At 44.1% G+C, this 20,296-nt stretch overlaps 1 protein-coding gene across 3 annotated transcripts in view; it reads left to right on the plus strand.

Moving 5' to 3' along the window:
- cux2b (cut-like homeobox 2b) overlaps positions 1-20,296 on the plus strand; it is a 99,058-nt gene that overhangs the window by 3,149 nt on the left and 75,613 nt on the right. The window contains exon 1 of one of the 3 annotated variants that reach the window (XM_034871692.1): positions 16,790-16,897. The exons of the other annotated variants lie outside the window; for them this stretch is intronic. The gene's annotated coding sequence lies outside the window, so the exon portion shown is untranslated. Of the gene's footprint in view, positions 1-16,789; positions 16,898-20,296 lie in introns of those variants that run through there. 3 annotated transcript variants of the gene reach the window in all.

Here is a 20,296-nt window from a genome sequence, read left to right on the forward strand (position 1 = left end):
GGCGAGCGTGGAAAGGACGGGTCAGGGTCTGTCCTGCCAGGTCCTGGCAGGCCCAAAAAACTCTGGGCCAATACAGTACCTGGAGAGAGAGCGCGAGAGAGAGAGAGAGAGAGAGAGAGAGAGAGAGAGAGAGAGAGAGAGAGAGAGAGAGCGAGAGAGATCATTGGGTCTGTAGAAATGTATGGTCAAACCTGGTGGAAATGCAGCATCCTATCCTATCAGCTGAAATGCTATATTAGTTAATTATGCATCACACATATTGTTACCTTTTTCAATTGCCCTTTCAATACTCGAGAAAAAGGATTCACAAGTCAAATTCTCAAATCAGACCACAAAAGACTTTTGTATTTGATTTTACTTCAGAAAACTTTGGCTCCATGCCTTTACCACCAGTGACTTTTATCCCTCTGTTGTTTTTAGCGATGTCGCAATGCTACGCTCATAAGGCAAAATAATACTCCACTTATTTGTTACCATTCCTTAGCCTTGTTTCCATTCTCTCTTCCACGAATCTAAGAGGCAGTAGGGGTTTTAGATCAGGAACAAAAGCTTGTGATTGTACTACATTTAGCATGACTCAGTTGCTCTGGTGTCAGCTCTAATCCGCACACAGAGACAACAGTATTGCCAAACAGTGAAATTGCTTTGCAGCCTGTGAGCCTGGCTGCCTCCGCTGCCAGCCTGCTCTGTGTGCTGTTTGCCAGTATCTCTCTCTCTCATACACACACACACACACACACACAAATGCACGCTCACACCAACTCTGCAATCTCAAATTGGCTGTGAGAATCGTTGTCTGTCTCCATTTCATTCATGCTTTCATATATTTGTTTGCTGATATTGTTAATGTCACATTCATCAGTATAATCTCATTGTAGGGGAGAAGAAGGAAGTCCAGAGCGCCTCAGATCTTGTATTATTTATCATAATGACTGTATCATTCCATTCATATGCTGTGATAGACATGAAAAGGCTTTCCAGCTGACCTCCACAGTGGGTGCTATATGTGCTTATTATCTCATTTTTCAAGAGTTGTGTTTTGTTGTCAGGTTTAAAAAAAAAATCTCCAGCAGATTAAGGGCTGTGTTTGAATGTAAAAGCTGCCCCATCATCATAATCAGCAATGGTTCGATTCACCCATGCCTCCCATATAAACATTTCTTAACATGCTTTCATTATTACCACTTCTGTGAATCGATGGGTGGGGCATGTCTGTCACGGTCCCATATCCTTTGGGTTACCCCTCTGTTCTTTTGACAGTGACAACAAAGCAAAATAAAAAAGAGAGGAGCTTTTACAGGACTATCTGGGGCAAATTGAGATGTGAAATCCAGGAGCCATAACCCTGGTACATAAAACGCAGGGAACATTAGAGAGCGAGAGGAGTGAAATAGACTTCAGCATTAAGCTGTTTAACCTCTCTGTGTAGCATTAGTGGTAGAGACTTCAAAGCAGATGCTTCAGCGTTGGAAGCAGAATGACAAATGGGTTTAGAGACAGCTACCGTGAGCATTCTCACAGGAAGACTAGGCCTGTCATTAATGTCAGCTTAATCACTTTGACCTTCCTTCAAGTAGATTTCCATACCTATCCAATCATTTTGCCTTGCTCGTGCTCCTGTTTGCAGACTGCTGTATATGTGCTGCTGTGATGATGTTACTGTCTATATCAGCAATAGTATGCTTGAAATGTCCTGAAAGCTCTATTTTAATGATTTGGTTCATTCAAATTACAACCAAAATGTATTTTCTCACTTTACTTTAGTCACGCATTAAGCTTTGCTTTTATTTTCTCCCTAGGTTTTGACATGAGCACCTCCGAGATATCTGCATCCACCTCGATGCAATGCCGTTGAATGCAATTTCCTTTGCGTTATTCAGAGCTTTCAAACAAATGACAACTGCAGCAAGTGTCTGTCAAAACATAATCATGCTACGTATCACTGTTCTGCATCACTACCTTGCAAAATCCGACATTTCAGCTCCTGATCGGCTCATACACTTCGTTACGGGAAGAATGTTAAAAATCTTCTTTAGCGACCTATGACGTGGTAAAAACATTAGGTCGGTCCGATGCAACCCAAAAAACACGATTTACTCTCAACAAAAAAACTCTCTTCCATTCCTATCAATACAACCATGTCAAATCAAAGATGGAAGCTGCGTAAAAAAGAATGCTTTTTTATTTGGCATTGTTGTGGTAATATAGCTTCTGACCACCAGTGGCAGCACTGAGCACACTGCAGCACTCGAGCCATGACTCGACTCTAACAGGTAAGCCAAAAAAGGAATTCTACGCCATCTTTGATTTAACATGGCTTGCATTCGCTGTGATTGAAGCATAGTGTATATTGTATTTTTGTTACAGTTTATGGATGGAAGAGACCTTTTGTCAGTTGGACTAAATTGTGTATTTTGGTATTGTTACCTCCCACCTGTCTGATTATTTGTTATTAACTACCACCAGGTGAGCTTTTAACAGTGACTAAAATGTCCGACTTCTAGTAGACAGCGAAACGGCGACGTGATGCGTATGGAGGTCTAGAATCCTCTCTGTAAGCAGTTTTCATTGGAAGTTGCTTCTGCTAGGGCGACACAATTAATCGCAGTTTTATCAAAAGCGCAATATGGACTAGTGCAATATCCAAATTGCAGAGGGGCACAATATTTGTCAAAGTCAAAATATGCATCAAACCCTTCTGAATGAGGTATTGTGGGGCTGCAGAGACGTCCCGGCCTACACATCTTATCCTACACACTACAGAAAACATCTTTGTTTCCTGGCAATCTAAAAAGCATTTACTATTATAATTATTTAAAGATTTAATATTAGTCCATGAAATAGTACATGATCATTCCCTTCAATATCGTGAATCATATCGCAGTCGCAAATCAGTCCAAATAATCCCAATTAGATATTTTCCTCATATCATGCAGCCCTAGTTTCTACCAAATATATAGTTTTTACAAAAAACTGTTGACAGCATGCCCTGTGGATGTTACAGAGACACCGGGATGTTGTTATTCTAGAAAAGAGATGTTGCTTTTAAGTGTTCATTAATCGAGCAGAGATCTCAGAGACTGATCTCTCGAAACTTGAACAAACAAAACTAAACCTCCTTTTTTTTAAAATAGAATTTGGAGGAAATTACCTTATAAACCTCCTTGAACCAGAGCAGCTGAAATGATTGACGCCAGGTGACCTATGATTTCATTGTATTGATCACTAATTGTTGTGGCTAATGAGTGCCAAGAATTTGTCACGTTTTGGTCTTTTGGCTACCTGCCTGAATATATCTGCTTTTGGAAGCTGTTTTTTTAAAATGGCTTCTCTTATGAAGCGACGTGCCAACAAAAACAATAACCCCAGTGTTTCAGCAGGAACGCCCCCTTGGTAGTTGACAGTGCTTCGTAGCTGGAGACGCCAGATTTTTCATAGCAGTGCGTTCTCCGTTCTGCTGCCCCCAGGCTGGAGCAATTGCTGTGCAGGAGTAAATAACCAGCTTTAACAAAACTTCAGGGACACATTAGTCTGCTGGAGGACGGCTCCATGGCAGTAGGGCAGCCTCTTCTTCCCTCACAGTGAGCCAAGCGGAAGCATCAGGAGGGGAGAGGTAATGGCTCATCGGCATGGGCATAAAGCTGTGTCCCTTCTCCCCACTGACAGCCAGTCCCAAGCCCAGCAAGTTCATATTGAGCTGCGCTTCTCCACCGCGGCCTTGGCTTTATTTGTTTTGACTGTCTGACGCCACAGCAGACGTATTGAGCAACAGTCCTTTCTTGTTCATTTCACTGGGCTTACGATGAATCCCACTGCCCTCCCTCTCTGCCTTTCCCTCTCTCGGCCTCTCCATCTCTCTACCTAGCATGCCTCAGCTGTATTTGGCAGGCTTTCACTTGCTACATTTCATTACTCTATTGTCCAATTTGTCCTCCATGACCAGACCTTCTTTTTTTAATTTCTTACCCCAAATGTGCAAGTGGCAGGCTTTTGTATGGTTTGTGTGTGTGTGTCTTCTGATGTTGGTTGTCATGTAGCTCAGGTTAGCATGGTGTGAAGGGTGCTCCTGGGCCCAGCATGCTCATGAGATCAATGCTTCACTTGCCTTCTCCAGGTTGTCTTCGGGGATCTCAGCCGCTCTCATTATGTGCCACTGCTCAGTGTGTTTACCAGATCGGAGGAATAGCCTTGTTCACGCCACCCATTCGTAAGACCCATTTGTCCTCATTTAAGTGGGAAGAGAGAAGACCCAGGATAGACGGCCTCTTGGTGGTCTTTTGTGTATTAACCCAGCGTTTGTTATTACAAAGCAGATGTGCTGTTATTTATCAAAATAAAACAAAAAGGTGTGTTATAGCAAAGCAGATGGATCAGGGCTCGTTGTGTTAGCCGGTCTCGTCTTTGTGCAGCTGCTACCCCCACACAGTTAATTACTCTCTTATTCATCCCCAACATAGAAGGGGATAGAATAAATCTGAGCCACGCACTCCCGCTTCTTCACCAGGAAAGGTGCAGACTGGGACCCTAAAGCGAGCGAGTGACTTCAAGAGGTACAGTTTATCATTTTTAATGGAGAGGAACAGGAAGTGGAGACATGAAGCAGGGCTCTGTGATTTATACATCGCCTGATTCGGGGAGAGAGAAGAGCGAGTCTATCTCCCCGTCCACACCTCTGGTTTGCAGTCGGCTCCTACTCGAATCTTACCCCCTTTGGCGTTCTCGGCTCCTCTTCAACACCACCGAAATACACTTGCGCCATGTGGGAGCCTCCCCAGGGAAACAGAAAAACTGAAGAATTTGCCTACCTGGCCATTCAATTTTGTAAAAAATGTATCACACTATTCATTTATTATCCATTCTAACAGCAGCAATTATATATGTTAACATATGCAGTCTAATGAGTTATTGCTGGCGTGTGTAGGAGGTACAGTATCTCCCCGAAATTAGTCTGCATCTCTCCACTGTCTCCAGCCTCTCCGTTTATCGGGTTTTGTTGTTCCCTGAAAAGCCCAGTGATGTCATGCCTCCTTTGTCACCTGTTCATTTACTTTCGTAGTGGAGGGTATCGGGGTATTGATTAGGGTTTGCAACTGTGTTAGCAGCTCTGCCGGTGTGTAATATAGGCCTTGAGGCTATTCTGTCTTTCCATTCAGTCTCACGAGTGCTTTCCAGACCTTGTAATCTTAATTAAATATGCAACTTTTGATCGCAACAGGGTCACTATTTTTTGCATTTAAATGTGGTCACAGACTCACCCCCCCCCCCCCCCCCCCCCCCCCCCCGCACCCCCCAGCAGACATTTTGAATTTTAATGGGAAAAATAGAGAAAAGAACAAAGAACGGAATTGAGTTGGTCCTTTTTCAATTCCCCTTGTTAGCCTCTTGCCGCATTCCCCCTATAGTTTTTTCTTCTTCTAGTTTTCTAGAAGAATTTTATGATATTTTCCTCCCCTCCCCACTCCATCTCTCCCTCTTTCTCTCCTCTCTCTCACTCCTCGGCAGTTTTCCCCAGACAGGTTCCACAGTGTTTTAGAGGGGATGGATTTAATTGCTCTGTGGGGATTGGTTGGCTGTGCCGGGCTCGGCTGTTTAATTAGTGTACCCTGCCGGGATTGGTTTAATGCTTCATGATCTTGAAATTGTCTGATTGTTCAGCCCTCTGGGGACTCTCCCTGCCTACGTAGGCCAGCAGGTTTAGCTAAACATTGCTCCAGGCTTCTGCTGTATGCGAGAGGAGGAAGAGTATGCCTAAGGAACAGACATTTGGTTGAGGTGGGAGGGGGGTCAACTTGTGTGACAAACCCGGGGACATGCATGTGAAGTGGACAGTCTTCTGGGTCCTCCTGAGCACTTGGCTGCAGGAGATCTGTGCAGACCTCAGAGGAATGTTTAGCTCATCTCAGCTTGATGCTGCATGGAAATGATGCAATTGACTATTAATGTTGTACCAATATTTAGAGTGTGAACAGTGTTTCTTTATGATAAGCAAGCATGGGAATTTAAGCTGCAGCCAAGCAAAAATAATTTGCAGTGCACGTGGTTCTCTGCTTTGCCCTTACATTTGAGACATTTCTGCTTGGATGTCTGAATGGATGTCTTGTATTTTTGAAGGAGCTCTTTTCTCCCTGCCTGCTTTCGCTGCCCTGTTCTGATTAAATGTGGGGGAGCCTGTGCTGCGATGAGGGCCATCAGGAGCATTTGCGCGTGGATTTCTGAATGATGTTCTTTGTCACCTTGAGTGAGAGGAGCTGGGGAAATGACTTTAGTGTAAATGGACGCGGGGTGTGTCTCTGTGTCCCTCCTGTAGCCTTCTGTGGGATGCCCTTGGTTTGGTTCAATCATGGCAGTGATGTTGACCTCAACAGTAAATGTGCTTGGCATCAGATCCCGGAGAAGGGAGGAATGTGCGTTGTGGTGGTGCAGTCCAGCACAGATAGTACCTATTGAAGGCTAAACTCATTCCGCTTCATCAGACTTATTGAGCCCACTCACTCAAAGAAGTCAACCTTTAAGTGCATAAATCTCCAGTGGATGATAATAAGAACACCTTCCTCTGTCTCTCTGCCTGGAGTTTATAATGCGTCTGTCCTCACAGTGAATGATGACTGAGAGTTATTGCGCAACAATGATTGCTTTTTGTCTGAGTGCTTTCTCTATTAGGAATCCTCCAGGTAGATGCCAACCAGATCTTGTATTCTGCTTTTTTTGACTGGATCATCTGTGCTGCCCCCAGGGGGTCATTTTCTTACGTCCCGCATCTCCTATTGTGTTTACACTCTCAGAGACACCGAGCGGATGCACGTGATCACCAAGGTGATAGACAACATAGCAACCTGAACCGCTCCCAAACAAGAATCGCACCCGGAGCTTCATCCCCCTCTCTCTCTGGGGGACATGCCCTGATTACTGAGTGACTCTGTGCTGGAGTCGAGGGCCCTCTCCAGCTGTTGGGATGATGAGAAGGGGTTGTGGGTAATCAGAGTTGGGTTGTGAAGACAATCTTTTAATCTCTGTGTCATGAATGGCGTTCAGCTATGTCAGAACAGTTGATCCGTTTGTGATAAAGGTTACTTACTGCACTTCCTTCTCATAAAAGGGGGACTACCAGAATATAGCATGAGGTCTGGTCTTGTTGGTGGGTTTGCAGATATTCATTGTGTTCTGTTATTTTTAAAGGGGGGGGGGCTCAGGTCAATTGTGGATCATGGTCAAAGTCAACAATGCTGCTCTTTCATAAATAAGTCCCAAGATTTAATCTTGTTCTCCCTTCCAAGATAAAAAAAAATATTATTGCATCCCAATGCCATCCCCCCCCCACTGCCTTTTTGGCAGGGTGTGAGTCAAGCGTTCGTCTAGACGTGTGGCATCATTAACCTGCCGCAACCTCAGCCCCTGATGAATTCGCTCTCACATCCCCTGCAGCCTAGCGTTAGTAGCCCTCCTCTGGTCCACTGGGAACTGGGGCTCCTCTGGACTGGCCATTATAGCCACCAGCCTCTACCGGCAGGCATAAACAGGCCAAGTGGCTGGAGCCTCTCTCTGACTGCTGAATAATTCAGACCGTCTGGGCCATGTCTAGTCCCGGGGCGCAGGGGGATGTGAACTGGGGATCAGGGTGCAGGGGGCTGCATGGAGGTGCAGGGGTTAATAACAGGTCTGCCTCTCTGTGTCAGCAGCTGTGTCAACCTCCCCCCAACAAATGCACCCAACCCCACCCCACGTATGAAAGAATCCTATTCAGTTGATTAGATTTTTCAAAATGGATCAATTTTTAATCAGCGGAGCATCTGACTACGGTCAATACCATTGTCGCTGGGAAGACAGTGGCTGGACAGCCGTCTTTATTTACAGGAATGTTTGTTTTTTACTGTATGCAGATGGAGAGGCAGGAAACGGCTAGTTTAGATCACTGCACCACTGCAGTCCTTGGCCTGTTCAGGCAGGGGTCTGGCCTCATCATGCATGTCTGCAACAACACCACCACCACCAAGGCTGCAGCAAATCCAACGCTCTCTGGTCGTGCCCTTTGGAAGAACAGTTGTGAATATTTATTCATATCAGAGCAGAAAGGTGGATCAGTCTAATGTCTTTTCCATGTGCGAATCTGGGTCTGTCTAAAGAGACTTTTCACCATTTGCATCTGCATAAGTAGTGAGTGGGAGTGAGGAGCCAACAAACTAGCAGTAATACTGCCATCAACATTTCATTGGGCTGTGGGGAGACCCTAACAATAAATAATGAGAAGCCCATAAACTTAACGTTCAGAACCTCTCCGCAACTGCTGACGACGTCCAGTTATGACTCAATGCTTAGACAGAATTATGAGGAGATAATCCTTCTTCTGAGTGCTGCTCATTTTTGCACATCTGGTTCCAACCCCTCCCCCCCAAAAAAATATTATTTGTATGATCACTCCTAGGAGCGTTCAGTATGTAAAGGTCAGGGTTAAAGATTCTAAGATCCTTTTTATGAAACGTAATTACCGTCCTGCAAGTATGAAACTATTGAGGTCCACTGCAACGTGCAACATGCAACGTGTTGCTCTTCATGGGTGGTTGATGTCACATTCCACTTTTCTGTCTCCATATAAAAAGCCTTGATGCCCTGTATTTTAACATAAATGACATATAGTGGAAGTTGCGTCGCTACCACTGCACAGGCAAAAAATGTACGCTTCAAAAATAGATCCCTTCACAGTGTCCTTTTTAAACAGTGAAATGTTTCAGTAACCAAGGTCAAATGATGCGATATGGTGTAAAATCAATAATGGTCTGTCCCAATGGGGTTCAATCAACATATCCAACTCCAAAAAGATCAATCAATGTTATGATGAAAACAAACATGCTTAAAAGTGCAATTATAAAACATCACTTTCTCCATGCTATTGCTACAATATTATCATGCAACTCACAATTTTTAAAAGAATTTATAAAACACTAAAGTGAGTAAAAACCGGATCCAATATATACAAATTTTCCAGACAAAGTGTTGGCAAAATGTGAAACCTGTCTCAAAAGATTGGAGGCTGAGGGTCCCACGTTTTAAAAGATACAGACAATTTGGTGAGGAAGACAAATCTGCAGAATGAAAATTTACATGGATACCAGAGAAAAACTACAATAATAGTATAATATGTGAGTAATAGCAGTATAGCAGTATAAAATGTGTGTAGCTTTTTTCAAAACAAGTTCCAGAGCACTTTGTGGTAATGAAAGCTAAGACCGAGCACATGACATCGATCAATACAACAGAGGAGCAGGGATGGAGAAATTGAAATAACATCAACAGAAGGTTCCAGCTACATGGATAATAAGACAATGGACTGTATTCAGGAAGAGCATATCCAATTTACAGTACATAAACACACATAAACGCAGAGCTCAGACATCTCTAAACAGTGACGTCACCTCCTAAAGGTTGGCAACGAGGTTAGCGGACATAATGACATATTGAATGGCATATCGACGTAGTTACAAAATAACAAATCGTCAAATGACACTGGCACTAATGACTAATTAATGCAATTTTGACCCTGACACATAATGACATGTTTGCGTATTAACAAGGTGGCATTAGTGTGACAGAATTACACATTGGCATAATGCTGTTTAATACCAAAAATTCCCTTGTTTCCTTGGTTCAAGCGCACCCCTGTGCAGCCCTGAGTAGACCGGTACTGGTAGACTGATATTACTTAACCTTAATGGAAAGATAGTGTTAGTTTATAAATTGGATTAACTTTAAGAGTTTAGTATCCTGAAAAAGAAATGATTATCAACATGATTGACGCAAATGACCATATTTTCAGTAAGAAAGCAAATTCATAACATGTGAGGAATAATGTAGAGCGAGGTGGTTGTCATAGCGAATACAAACCCGACAGGACGATCAGGACCCCGGCGCACAGCTGAACTACGCAGTATTGGCCTGAATCCGCCTGAAAAAACAGTGCCCTATCTCACAATGTTAATGCAGGCGGAAATTTCACAGTTGGGAATTCATTTTTCCGATTATTCCAACACACCATGAATGTAACACAAACGCCCGATCTCGAAATGTTGATGAGAGGGAAGAATAGTATGTGGATCTGCCCCTTGGTTCATATTTCTCTTCAAAATGTCCTCGGCCCAGGCTACACCCTTACACCAACTTCCATGCAAATCGGGTGGGTATGGAACTAGATTTGTTTCTTTATTACATGCGAGAAAATAAAAACAGAAACAAATATTTGAGAGAAAAAGTTTTCATAGCAAAAAATAATATTTGAGACTAAAAAAAGTTTCAATATAAATTATTATTTCTGAGAAAAAAAATCCTTCAAAAAAACCCAAAACTCAAATATATATTTTTTGCTATCAATGTGAAAAATAATTCTCTCAAAAAAAATGTTTTCTCTCAAAACGTTGCTGTCGAGGCAGTTTCTTGCTCTTTTCTCAGGATTTTTCCCTCGTTGTGAAAATAATGTCTTGGGCGGGGCGGGGCAACGTTCCTATTGGTCAGTCAGGTGTCTTGTCTTGGGAGTCGATCTGAATCATTACACCATTGCGCTGAATAGATGCGCTGCCTTAGTTGAGCGGGGAAGCTAGCATTAGCTAACTGGCGGCCAGCCCACTTCTAAATAAATACCTTTTAATTATCTAAACACTTCCTAACGGTCAAACTGAAACTCTGGCGGTGAGCTCCAGGTCCTGCAGCCGCAGACGGACCGCCCTCAATTGGGCTCGGCCGGTGTGGAAAAGTTCCTTGAAAGCTTCGCTGCAGACCTCGACCTGATCTGATTGGAGATCCAGCAGGACACGGAGAGCCCCACACCCGATAGCAGCGGTACATCCCCCAGCCATGACCAGGGCTTGCTTTCCTGATATTGGGCCCACATTTTGCATCCCTGCCAAGAATTGCACCCACTTGGGCAGCAACAGTAATTCCTGCTGAATAATGCATCTCTTAACCCTCACTGCAGCCAAGAATTACATCAAGGCAGCAAGGAAATGATAGAAAACATGGATGTCCCTAAACGTTCTTAAATTATAATCATCACTGATGAACATGACAAAGAATTGTGTATAGCTTAGCTTTTAAACGCTAGCTACTTTGCCTTTATAAAATCCTTTTCCCTTGTGGATGCAAGTCTTGGCAGGGATGCAGGACTTGGCATGCCTTCTACGTACTGATACTACGGACGGCTGCGGCTGCAGGACCTGGAGCTCACCGCCAGTGTTTCAGCTTGACTGTTAAAAAGTGTTAAGGTAATTTAAAGGTATTTATTTAGAAGTGGGCTGGCTGCTAGTAAGCTAACGCTAGCTTCCAAGCTCAAATAAGGCAGCGCACAATGGTGTAATGATTTAGATCGACTCCCAAGACAAGACTGTGCTTACCCGACTGGCCAATAGGAACGTGGCAAAGACTTAGGTTTTGAGAGAAACATTTTTTTTTGAGAGAAATATTTTTCACACTGATAGCAAAAAATATATATCTGAGAGTTTAAAAAAGTCAAATATAATTTTTTGCTCTCAAATTTTTTTTTTTCTCATATAATGCTTTTTTGCTATCAGTGTGATAACCTTTTCCCTCAAAATTTTTTTTTCTCTCAGATCTTTAAGTTTCTAGAATGTAATAAAGAAACAAATCTAGCTCCATAGTAGGTAGGTAGGTCTTCTGTAAGGCTACTGACAGACAGACAAACCAACAAACAACAGACAAAAACCAACCCGGAAACATGACCTCATTGGCCGAGGCAAGACATGGTAATTAAAAAGTTAAATTACATTTATTTATTGGAGCTTTACTATTGCTTCGTATTTTTGGTGCTCCACTTTCTGACTGAGAATGGATAAAACACTTGGATAAACAACAATATAAATCAGATAGTGTAACTGGTAAAAAAAAAGGCTTTTGCAGAGTTCAGATTTGACATAAAATCCCCTGTCCTCTAATCTAATCTTCCTTTTTGAAACATCAAACTAATGCCAAAAAGAAGCAATGCTTTCACTAAGAAGTACTTTTTTTTTTTTTTGCTCACTAATGAAAATGTTTTGAATCTCGTTGCTGCTGTGCCAATGGTGTTGTTTCCTTCTTTGCTCTTTGATTATGGAACTGTATAAACTGGGCGAGATTTTGAATTCTTAGCTGATTGCGTGCCTGTAGCCATGCACTCGCTCTGCTTTCCTCTTCAGACCTCTTTCTCCTGATAGCCTCCTTTTTCTGGTTCAGAAAGATGCGGTGCACTTTATATGCAGTTATGCTGAATAGGTGCTGATGTATGTTGAAAACAGTTTTGCGGGTGCCTTGTCAAAATGTGCAGTGGATAGGCAGTAACACAATTCTGTTTAATATGCTATCAATCAGCCGGTGGATTCCCATTTGTACATAGAGTATTATGAGTCTACTGTTCCCCAGACTATCATGACACCGCTGGTGTTTAGCCGCTCTCATGTCCTCCTACAGTGTGTCCCTATTGTCTGTTTGTCTGTTTAATATGCAAAGGCAGTCATTCAGGGAGTCATTTTGGACCAGTGTAAACGAATCGGCAACGATGATTAGCTGGCGATGCAGAGGAAGTGTCCATCATTGTGTTAGTGCACTTGAAGACCATCCCTCCTCCCTCAGGTCATCTCGCCACTGCTCTCTCAGCCTCACAGAGGACGCACTCTGAAAAGCACCCAAACAGCACCGAGTAAATACACTGTAAGTGGAGTTACTTAATGGGAGATTTTGCATGCGTAATTGCAAGTATGGATTGAAGGTCCATTAAAAGACATCAGTGTCTTGGAGTCCAGCATACAGTTAGAATATACTTGAAATGGATTGATCCATTGACTTCCTGGCTGTTCTGTTTTTGAGAGAAGTAATTAGAAACAAATAGCACAATAGCATTTTGAAAATGATTCGGGAAACAAGAAATGTTACATTGTTAGCATCCAGACAGTCCTGTTTTTGACGCCGGACGTTTTTGTTTGTTCAGGGTATGCAAGCATGCTTCAGGGTGGCACCGTGGACGTCCTGAGGGAAATATCAGGCTTATTTATTGGAGCCTTTTTAGCCCCAGCTCAATAGCAGCAGTCTGATGGCCGGGGTACAGAGGGACCGTCTGGCAGAGGAGGAGGTGGAGGAGGAGCCGGGCCTGGCGTCAGCCCCACTGACAAGCTCTTATTTACCGTCCAGATCTATGACTCATTTTATGTACCTAATCGTAAAGCACTGAGATTTATCGGAGGTAACGGGGCAGTAGGGAATACCCCAGGAGACTGGCAGATTTGCCCTTCCCCCCACTCCCCTGGCTGGACCTCAGGTTCACTCTACCTGGCCCAGCACGCCAACACCTTCCGGGAAGATGGGAGTGTTGTAGACCAGATGAGGAAGTCCATATTTCTGCCAGATATGGACAACTGATAGCTCATCTAATAAAGAAGAGGGTCATAAAAATTGGATGGGCTAATGGATGACTCTGTGAGGATTAATAACAGCTTATTGGTCAGGTGCAGTGACCTCTTGCAGAGCTAACAATGCACCGGCCAACTGGGCTCTCAGCACAGCAGTGGATGACCAAGCCGTTTGGGGGGGGGGGGGGGGGGGGGGGGGGGGGGGGGGAGTTAAATTGCTCTTCTAATTTTTGACACCTACTTTATCCCCCCTTATGTTTTTAGTTGATCAGATCCTGGTTTGTTAAGTGCAGTTGAGTTTTGTTGGTTTATAAATAATGCATTCACTTCAGGGAGAATAAATCTAAAGGTTGACATCCTCACTTACCATCATCTTTTTCTCATGTCTGCCACTCCAGCAATGGCAAAAAGGGGAAGCAACAACATGAAGGTATTGTAGTACTGCCTTTGTTCTGACAGCACTGTCTCAGGGCCTGCCTCATATTCCTCGCCGAAAATTAAAATTAAACTTTCATTGTTGTGCATGCTGTTTAATCCAATAATGATCTGATGTAACAAACTGCCGTAATATCTCTCAGCATACTTAATCGGAGCGGACTTAGCCCTGTCACTTTATATTAACCTCTGCGGCAACAGGAGAAGGGCTTCACTAATCTGCCATTGTTGGGTTTGGCAGTCTGTAGCTAGTGCAAAACAGATTTGGCAGTCAGCGGCAAAGTAAAGGCTTTATAATGACAAGAGGGCCTCTCTGCTATTTCAGCTAATAATGTCAAAATCTAATAATGCTGTGGCCCTCGGAATTAAATGGGAGGTGAATGGGTGGGAATAGTGGTGGTGTGGAAAAGGATTTCGGGGGATGGTCTCAGCCATCCCACCTCCTCTCATTATGCCACTAACTTTTTAGACTGCAAATTGGCGAGCAATTTAATCCTTAATGACCTTTTAAATTCTTGTGTGTGTGTGGGTCACAATCACCGGCTTGTTTGTCTTGTATTCTATTAAAAAATGTAAAAAAATGGATATTGGGTTCTCCGGGAAGCATCTGAGCAAAGGGACCTGAAAAGTCTTGGCTAACAGAGTGACCTCACGCTGCTCGGTGCTTAGCGAAGCAGCATCTGCAGCGTCATCAAAGCATTTGACTCGTGTGTGTCTCCCCTGAACGCAGCCTCGTAACTTAACACAAAAGGCTGATTGGTTGCTCTCTCAGCCTCGCCTCATCCCCTCCTTCTGTGGATGAGGTCTCAGCCCGGGAGATAAAATAGTAGTTATTTCTCATGTGCTATGCCATTTTGTCAGTTTGACTGTTCCACTTATTCAGTGTTTTTTGACTTGCTGAGCTTGAGGGGATGTGAGTGCCATTTCGCAGCCAGATCTGAGTTGTGTTGATTGAATTAGACAAAGTCGGAAGATAATTAAGAACCGCAAGGCGCTGCAAAACTGTCTGCTTCCAAACTGGTGAAAATGAGACGCTGCCACATCAATGAGCTAGCTGGCTCTGCTTGATGTCAGTGGTGGGTTATATCAGTTGACACCCTTACCTCCTAGTGCCGGAGCCAGTTTCCTCCTTTCCCTTTAATGTTTCTCCAAATATGATTAATCACAAGGCGTAAAGCCGTTGCTTCTGACAGTGCACCACGTTTGCACAGCTTTGTTTGTTTCCTTTCACGCTAGTAATGTGATCCTCAGCTCCCAAGTGTAGTTTATGGCATAAACACAACCCTAAAGAGGTGTGTCTGGGAGTCAAATGGGAATTGAAGCTTGGCCCTCAACATCTCATCTCATAATACTTTACTCACTGTTTAGTAGTCTGCACGTGCTTATGCGTCTATATTTCACGCATATTTCCAATGTTGAAATGAAGCATGGAATGGAATGAAATATAATGCAATTTTTTAACATCACAGTGTCTTTTTGCATTTTTGGGGGGCATTTTCAGGCCTTTATTGACAGGAAAGCTGAAGAAATGAAAGGGGAGAGAAATGCAACGACATGCAGCAAAGGGCCGCAGGTCGAAATTGAACCCGGGCCCACCACGCCGAGGAGCAAATCTCCAGCTATGGGCGCCCGCTCTACCAACCGAGCGACCCGGGCGCCCAGTGTCTTTTAAAAAGAATTACAGTGTGATGTGCGCTGCAACTACACAACTGCAATTTGTTCCTGCTTCGGCCAGCATTCCCCCCAAAAAAGTGAGGGAATGAGACTTGATTAAAAAAATACTTTCCAGAATTTAATAAAGTTTTTTTTTTTTTTTTTTTGGAAAGACCTATTGTTTTTCAGAAAGTCATTCATGAATTGTGAGAAGGAAGGGTCAGACAGTTGTCTCCGTCTGATAATGTGCTGGCAGCTCATGTGCATTCAGGCGCTTCTCCGCCTTTCTCTTATTTCACCCATTTTATTTTTATGGATGTTGGCCAAGTTGGTGCTTCCCTTTCTTTTCCCTTGCTGGATAGGTAATGTAGCGTTGAGATTAATGTTGAGAATCGTATAGCTCAGGCACAATAAACTTGACACTGTGATACCTCAAAAGGTTATGTTTGTGGTAGCACCTAGCTATGTCTATGCCTTTTGTGTTTGTGTGAGCCTGAATGTGAAAAAGGGTCTGGACTGTTAGAAGGCCCCCCCAAAGGGGCTGGACTGTAGGCTAGGAGGGTGGGAGCGCAGTGGAACATGGGTTGTCAAAGGCTAATTTTCAAAGCCACTCACGGGCGCTCATCTCTCACTGTGAAGTGGCAAGCGTGGCAAGTGGCTTTCACGTTGTCATGGATACTAAAGCATGGGACCCCAGAGATGGGGAGCGGGGGACGAATGGCTGCCCTGTCTATAGGATTCCTGTCAGCTCTGGCCTGATAGATGGCATTGACGGATCATTTGTCATACTGTAATTGTTCTCTGCAAACACAGAATACCCACTAGTATAAACAGTAGTGTGCCGCTGGGCTAATAAAGCGGGAAAATGGAAAGGGATTCACTGATCCACTGCCTCTTTCACTTAAAGAGACAATGGCTCTGTTGTCCAGGCAAGGCGGTCTGATTAGAGCTGTGAGGGGCTGAGAAAAAGCTCGGCTGAGAGAATAAAACAAGGCAATCATAAAGCAAACGGCAGTCACTTCTCTGTATCGATGTGGCTAGGCGGGGGTGAAGTCTGTGAGAAGTGTTGACAGCTGAGGGAACAACAGGAGTAGGTCTACGAGTGATTTGTTTTCTCCCCCTTCTCTATTTGGCCTGTGAAACAGGGAAGGAGAATGCTTGTCCAAGATAACAAATACAGCACAAGTGCAGATGCATAGCTGGGGCTAGGAGCTCTATCTGCCATGGGCTCTGAGATAGCCAGGCGCCTGAGTTGGGTACAAATGACTCTGGGTACAAAGGTGCTATTTATTCACCCTTGTTTTGGTATGGGCTCTGTGTCTTTGCTATTACTGTTGGGGTTGACCTAGTGCCATCTCTCTGCTTGGAATGCTCCCTCCGCCCCGGCTTTGTCTGCGTAAAGGGGCGCCCAGACACGCGTGACTGTCGAGGTATGTACAGGACACGACCTGGAATTTCCAATGCGAACTGGAATTAGCCGAAGTCCAAACTCACTTTCCGTCAGTTGTGATTCTGGGAAAACTTAGATCCTTTCTGAGTTACAGATTAATGGAGATGGCAGAGTGCCAGGGCACCAACTGGACAAGGTAGTTCAGAAATATTACCGTAAGTTCACAACATTAGTCATTCCAACCTGGACAATCCGGATTTTGTCAAATTAGATCAAGCTTACCCACATTCTTGCTCACTCATTTGCTCACGTCATACTTATCTGGAGAGCGTGTTTTCTTTTTTTCTGCTTTCACTGCTCTGTGGACCACTTGTAAACATTTTTTTATGCAGGAGGCGGCCAGGTAGGTGTGTGTGTGTGGTCTGTTGACTAATGTGTGTGTTGGAGGGAGGCCTGTGTCCTGCTGTATTTTGAAGCGAGTGGTCCTGGCGCTCCTCGTGGAGCACTTCACCCCTCTGACTGTACCCTGACACACTGTGATGCCGGGAGCACTTTAGGCTGACCCGGCTCCTCACCTCGTGCCTGATGGACAGATTAAAGGACCATTAAGCATAATTACTGTTTCAGTTGGAGAGGCCAACTCATCCTGTCAGAAATGGTTACAAATTGCTGCACCTCTGCCCTCATGTATGGATGAATTTGATCACATTTGTCTACTTTCTTATTACCAACAAGTTCGGTCTTTGGGTAACTAATGGGAATATGAGTTGAAATTGTGCTGGGAAATGTATTTTTGTAGTTTCCTTTACAACAGGTCTATCAGACCTTTTTTTTTTGTGTGAATATATGGCTCTAAGCCAATCAAAGTGAGTGTGAGGGCTGTGGAGAGGAGTGTGACAGGTAGTTGATGTGATCTGGAGTGGAGCGGTGTGAGTGTGTGGTCTGCTGCGCTGTCTGTCTGATTATGTAAAATGTGGTGAGATGGCGTAACATTGGCGGGCTGTTGCAGTGGTTTGCCAGCTCCAGAGGGCCTGTTGCCAGTTTTATATGAGAATATGCAGCAGTTGCCTCGTAATGTTCTCCTCTCTGTATCCATAAGAAAACCCACACTGGCGCCCAAGGGAAATTGGTCGATACCATCAACCCAGCTGGAGGCCCAGGCGGCAGACAGAGTTTTCCCATTTTTACATCAACACTGATGTTTATTACGAGATCTCCCTTTACTGTAACCTGCCCCTCTTGCGCCCCTTCTCTTCCTCATTTGGCCAATTATTGCACCCATGGTGAGAACAAACAGTTTCTCTACTTAATAATTCACATCACTTTCATCTGATACTCAAGTTACCATGGGCAATTTAGTAGTTGAATAATTTTGTGAAAAATTAATTTATTATCGCTGTGCGTTATGAATCTGGAGAGATGGAGAGTGGAGTGGTGGAGGATTTTAAATTGCGTCTGTGGAGCGTAGGGATCCAAGGCTAGGTAATGTGTTCTAATGTTCTCAACCATATGCATTGTTTTCAGGGCTCATCGGTTTTACATCGATTCCCACTGAAGTGTTTAATTGCATCATGAATATGATCTAATTCTGTCCTTTTCACTGAAACTGGAGCACTCTCTGCAAATGATGTACGGCCTTGACAGCACCACATCAGGATGTATTTTATATGGAATGTAAATTATAGTGTTAAATTAGCCTGGAAAGATAACTAGCTGGCACGGGGGAATGGACTCAACAGTTTAATTTAGTGTCAAAAGGCCGTGAAGGGATAAATCACCTCTCTCTCCCCTCTCTGCTATGCTGTATTAGGCTTTAATCATTCTCCTTTTCTTGTAATATCACTTGTTTCTCACTGCTGCCTAAGGAGTTCTTGAGAACTACATTGCACTTCACGCAGCATCCTGCTTAAAATGCTTAAATTTGAGCACATGAAAGACAATCCCCTTTCACTTTTTTCCAATTTTTTTTCCTTCTTGACTTACTGTAAACTTTACAGCTTTCCCCGGATATTCAAAATGCCACTTGAAGATCTAGAAAAACCCTTTCTTCATGGCTTAACGGCACAGTTTGGTAGATGGGGTATTCATGACATGGATGCAAGCCGTTAGGTAGGCTTTGGTTCATACAAAGACCTCTCATGGTTTCCTGTCCTCAAGGCTGGAGTGTTGTCTGAGTGGCCCTGCTATTATCTGGCGTTACCCTTCGTGACCCAAATTTACCACTGTGCCTGGGAGCAGCCGTCTCTATCTAGTATGGACAGCCTGTCCTTAGAAGAATTAGAAGAAACCACCTGGCCAAGATCTTGGCTTTAATGTGAGAACTCACTTGGCTTTGTGTTCCCAGAGTTCTTGCTATGAAGTGACATTCACTTCACAGGCAGGGGGAGCGGGTCATGGAAGAGCTGGAGGGGCCATATGACACCCAGAGGGTGACATAAATACCCGTGCAGCTTCATGAACGTCCTACCTGGTTTCTAATAGTTAGACACACATGGATAGCTGAAACCAAACTACTCCCCACTGCACTACCAGTGTACCTCTTTGAATTCCTACTGCTGGTTTTGACAGCTCTCTGGAGAAAAGGGCCCTTAAATTATCAAGTGGGGCTGTAGTTGTTTTCCTTATTTTCATCTCTTAAGAGGGGGGCAGGCTGGGCTTTGGGGAGGAATTGGTATGTTAAATGAGCTATGGGAGGTTTGCTGAGGCATTTTTTTTTTTTTTTAGTAGGGGGGAGTTCAGTCAGACGAGAATTGCTGCGTTGGGCGTTCGCGGCAGCTGTGTGAAGTCATTTTCCGGGAGTGCAAGCGGGAGAGAGGTGCGGATTAGCCAGCGCCTCTGAGCCGGAACAAGTCTGTCTGGGAAGGGATGAAGGCTACAAACCATAGATCTAATTCCCGCTCACGCTGCTAGACAGCAGAGACATTCACACACAGCCAGTGTGAATTAGGCCCATTTGCTCCCCTCAGTCTGAAGCGAGCAAACGCAGGAGCAGACAGGGAGAAGTTGACAGACTCCTCACATCCTGCCCTCTCTGCCGGCTCCCCACGCTGTTTCCAGCTCACCTCCAAAAGCTGTCTCCAGCTCGCGCTCATTTTTTATTGTTTTTTTGTGCTGCAAGTCTTTATTACTGCTGACATTAACATGAACACCGTGCAAAAACAGATTCCACTGTAAACCTGCGAGGGGTAAAAAAAAAAAAAAAGAAATCCCCCAAAAATGGCATTGGCGGTGCAGAAAATGTTTGCACCTGTGGCCCCATTGATTCCCAGCTTGAAGCTCCAATGCTCTGAAGTTCCTGTCTTTTTTTTAAAGTGTGTAATGCTTTGCCTCGGGTCAAGCGATTGCCTTGAGGTTAAGGAATGTTCATGAGGCCGTGTGCATCGGTGGAAGATCGGATTTGCCGTCCTTCTTCTTCAAACACAGCTTCCCCTCTCTGCCA

This window comes from Etheostoma cragini, chromosome 5 (genome assembly GCF_013103735.1).
Source record: "Etheostoma cragini isolate CJK2018 chromosome 5, CSU_Ecrag_1.0, whole genome shotgun sequence".
In the NCBI taxonomy this organism is placed as follows: domain Eukaryota; kingdom Metazoa; phylum Chordata; class Actinopteri; order Perciformes; family Percidae; genus Etheostoma; species Etheostoma cragini.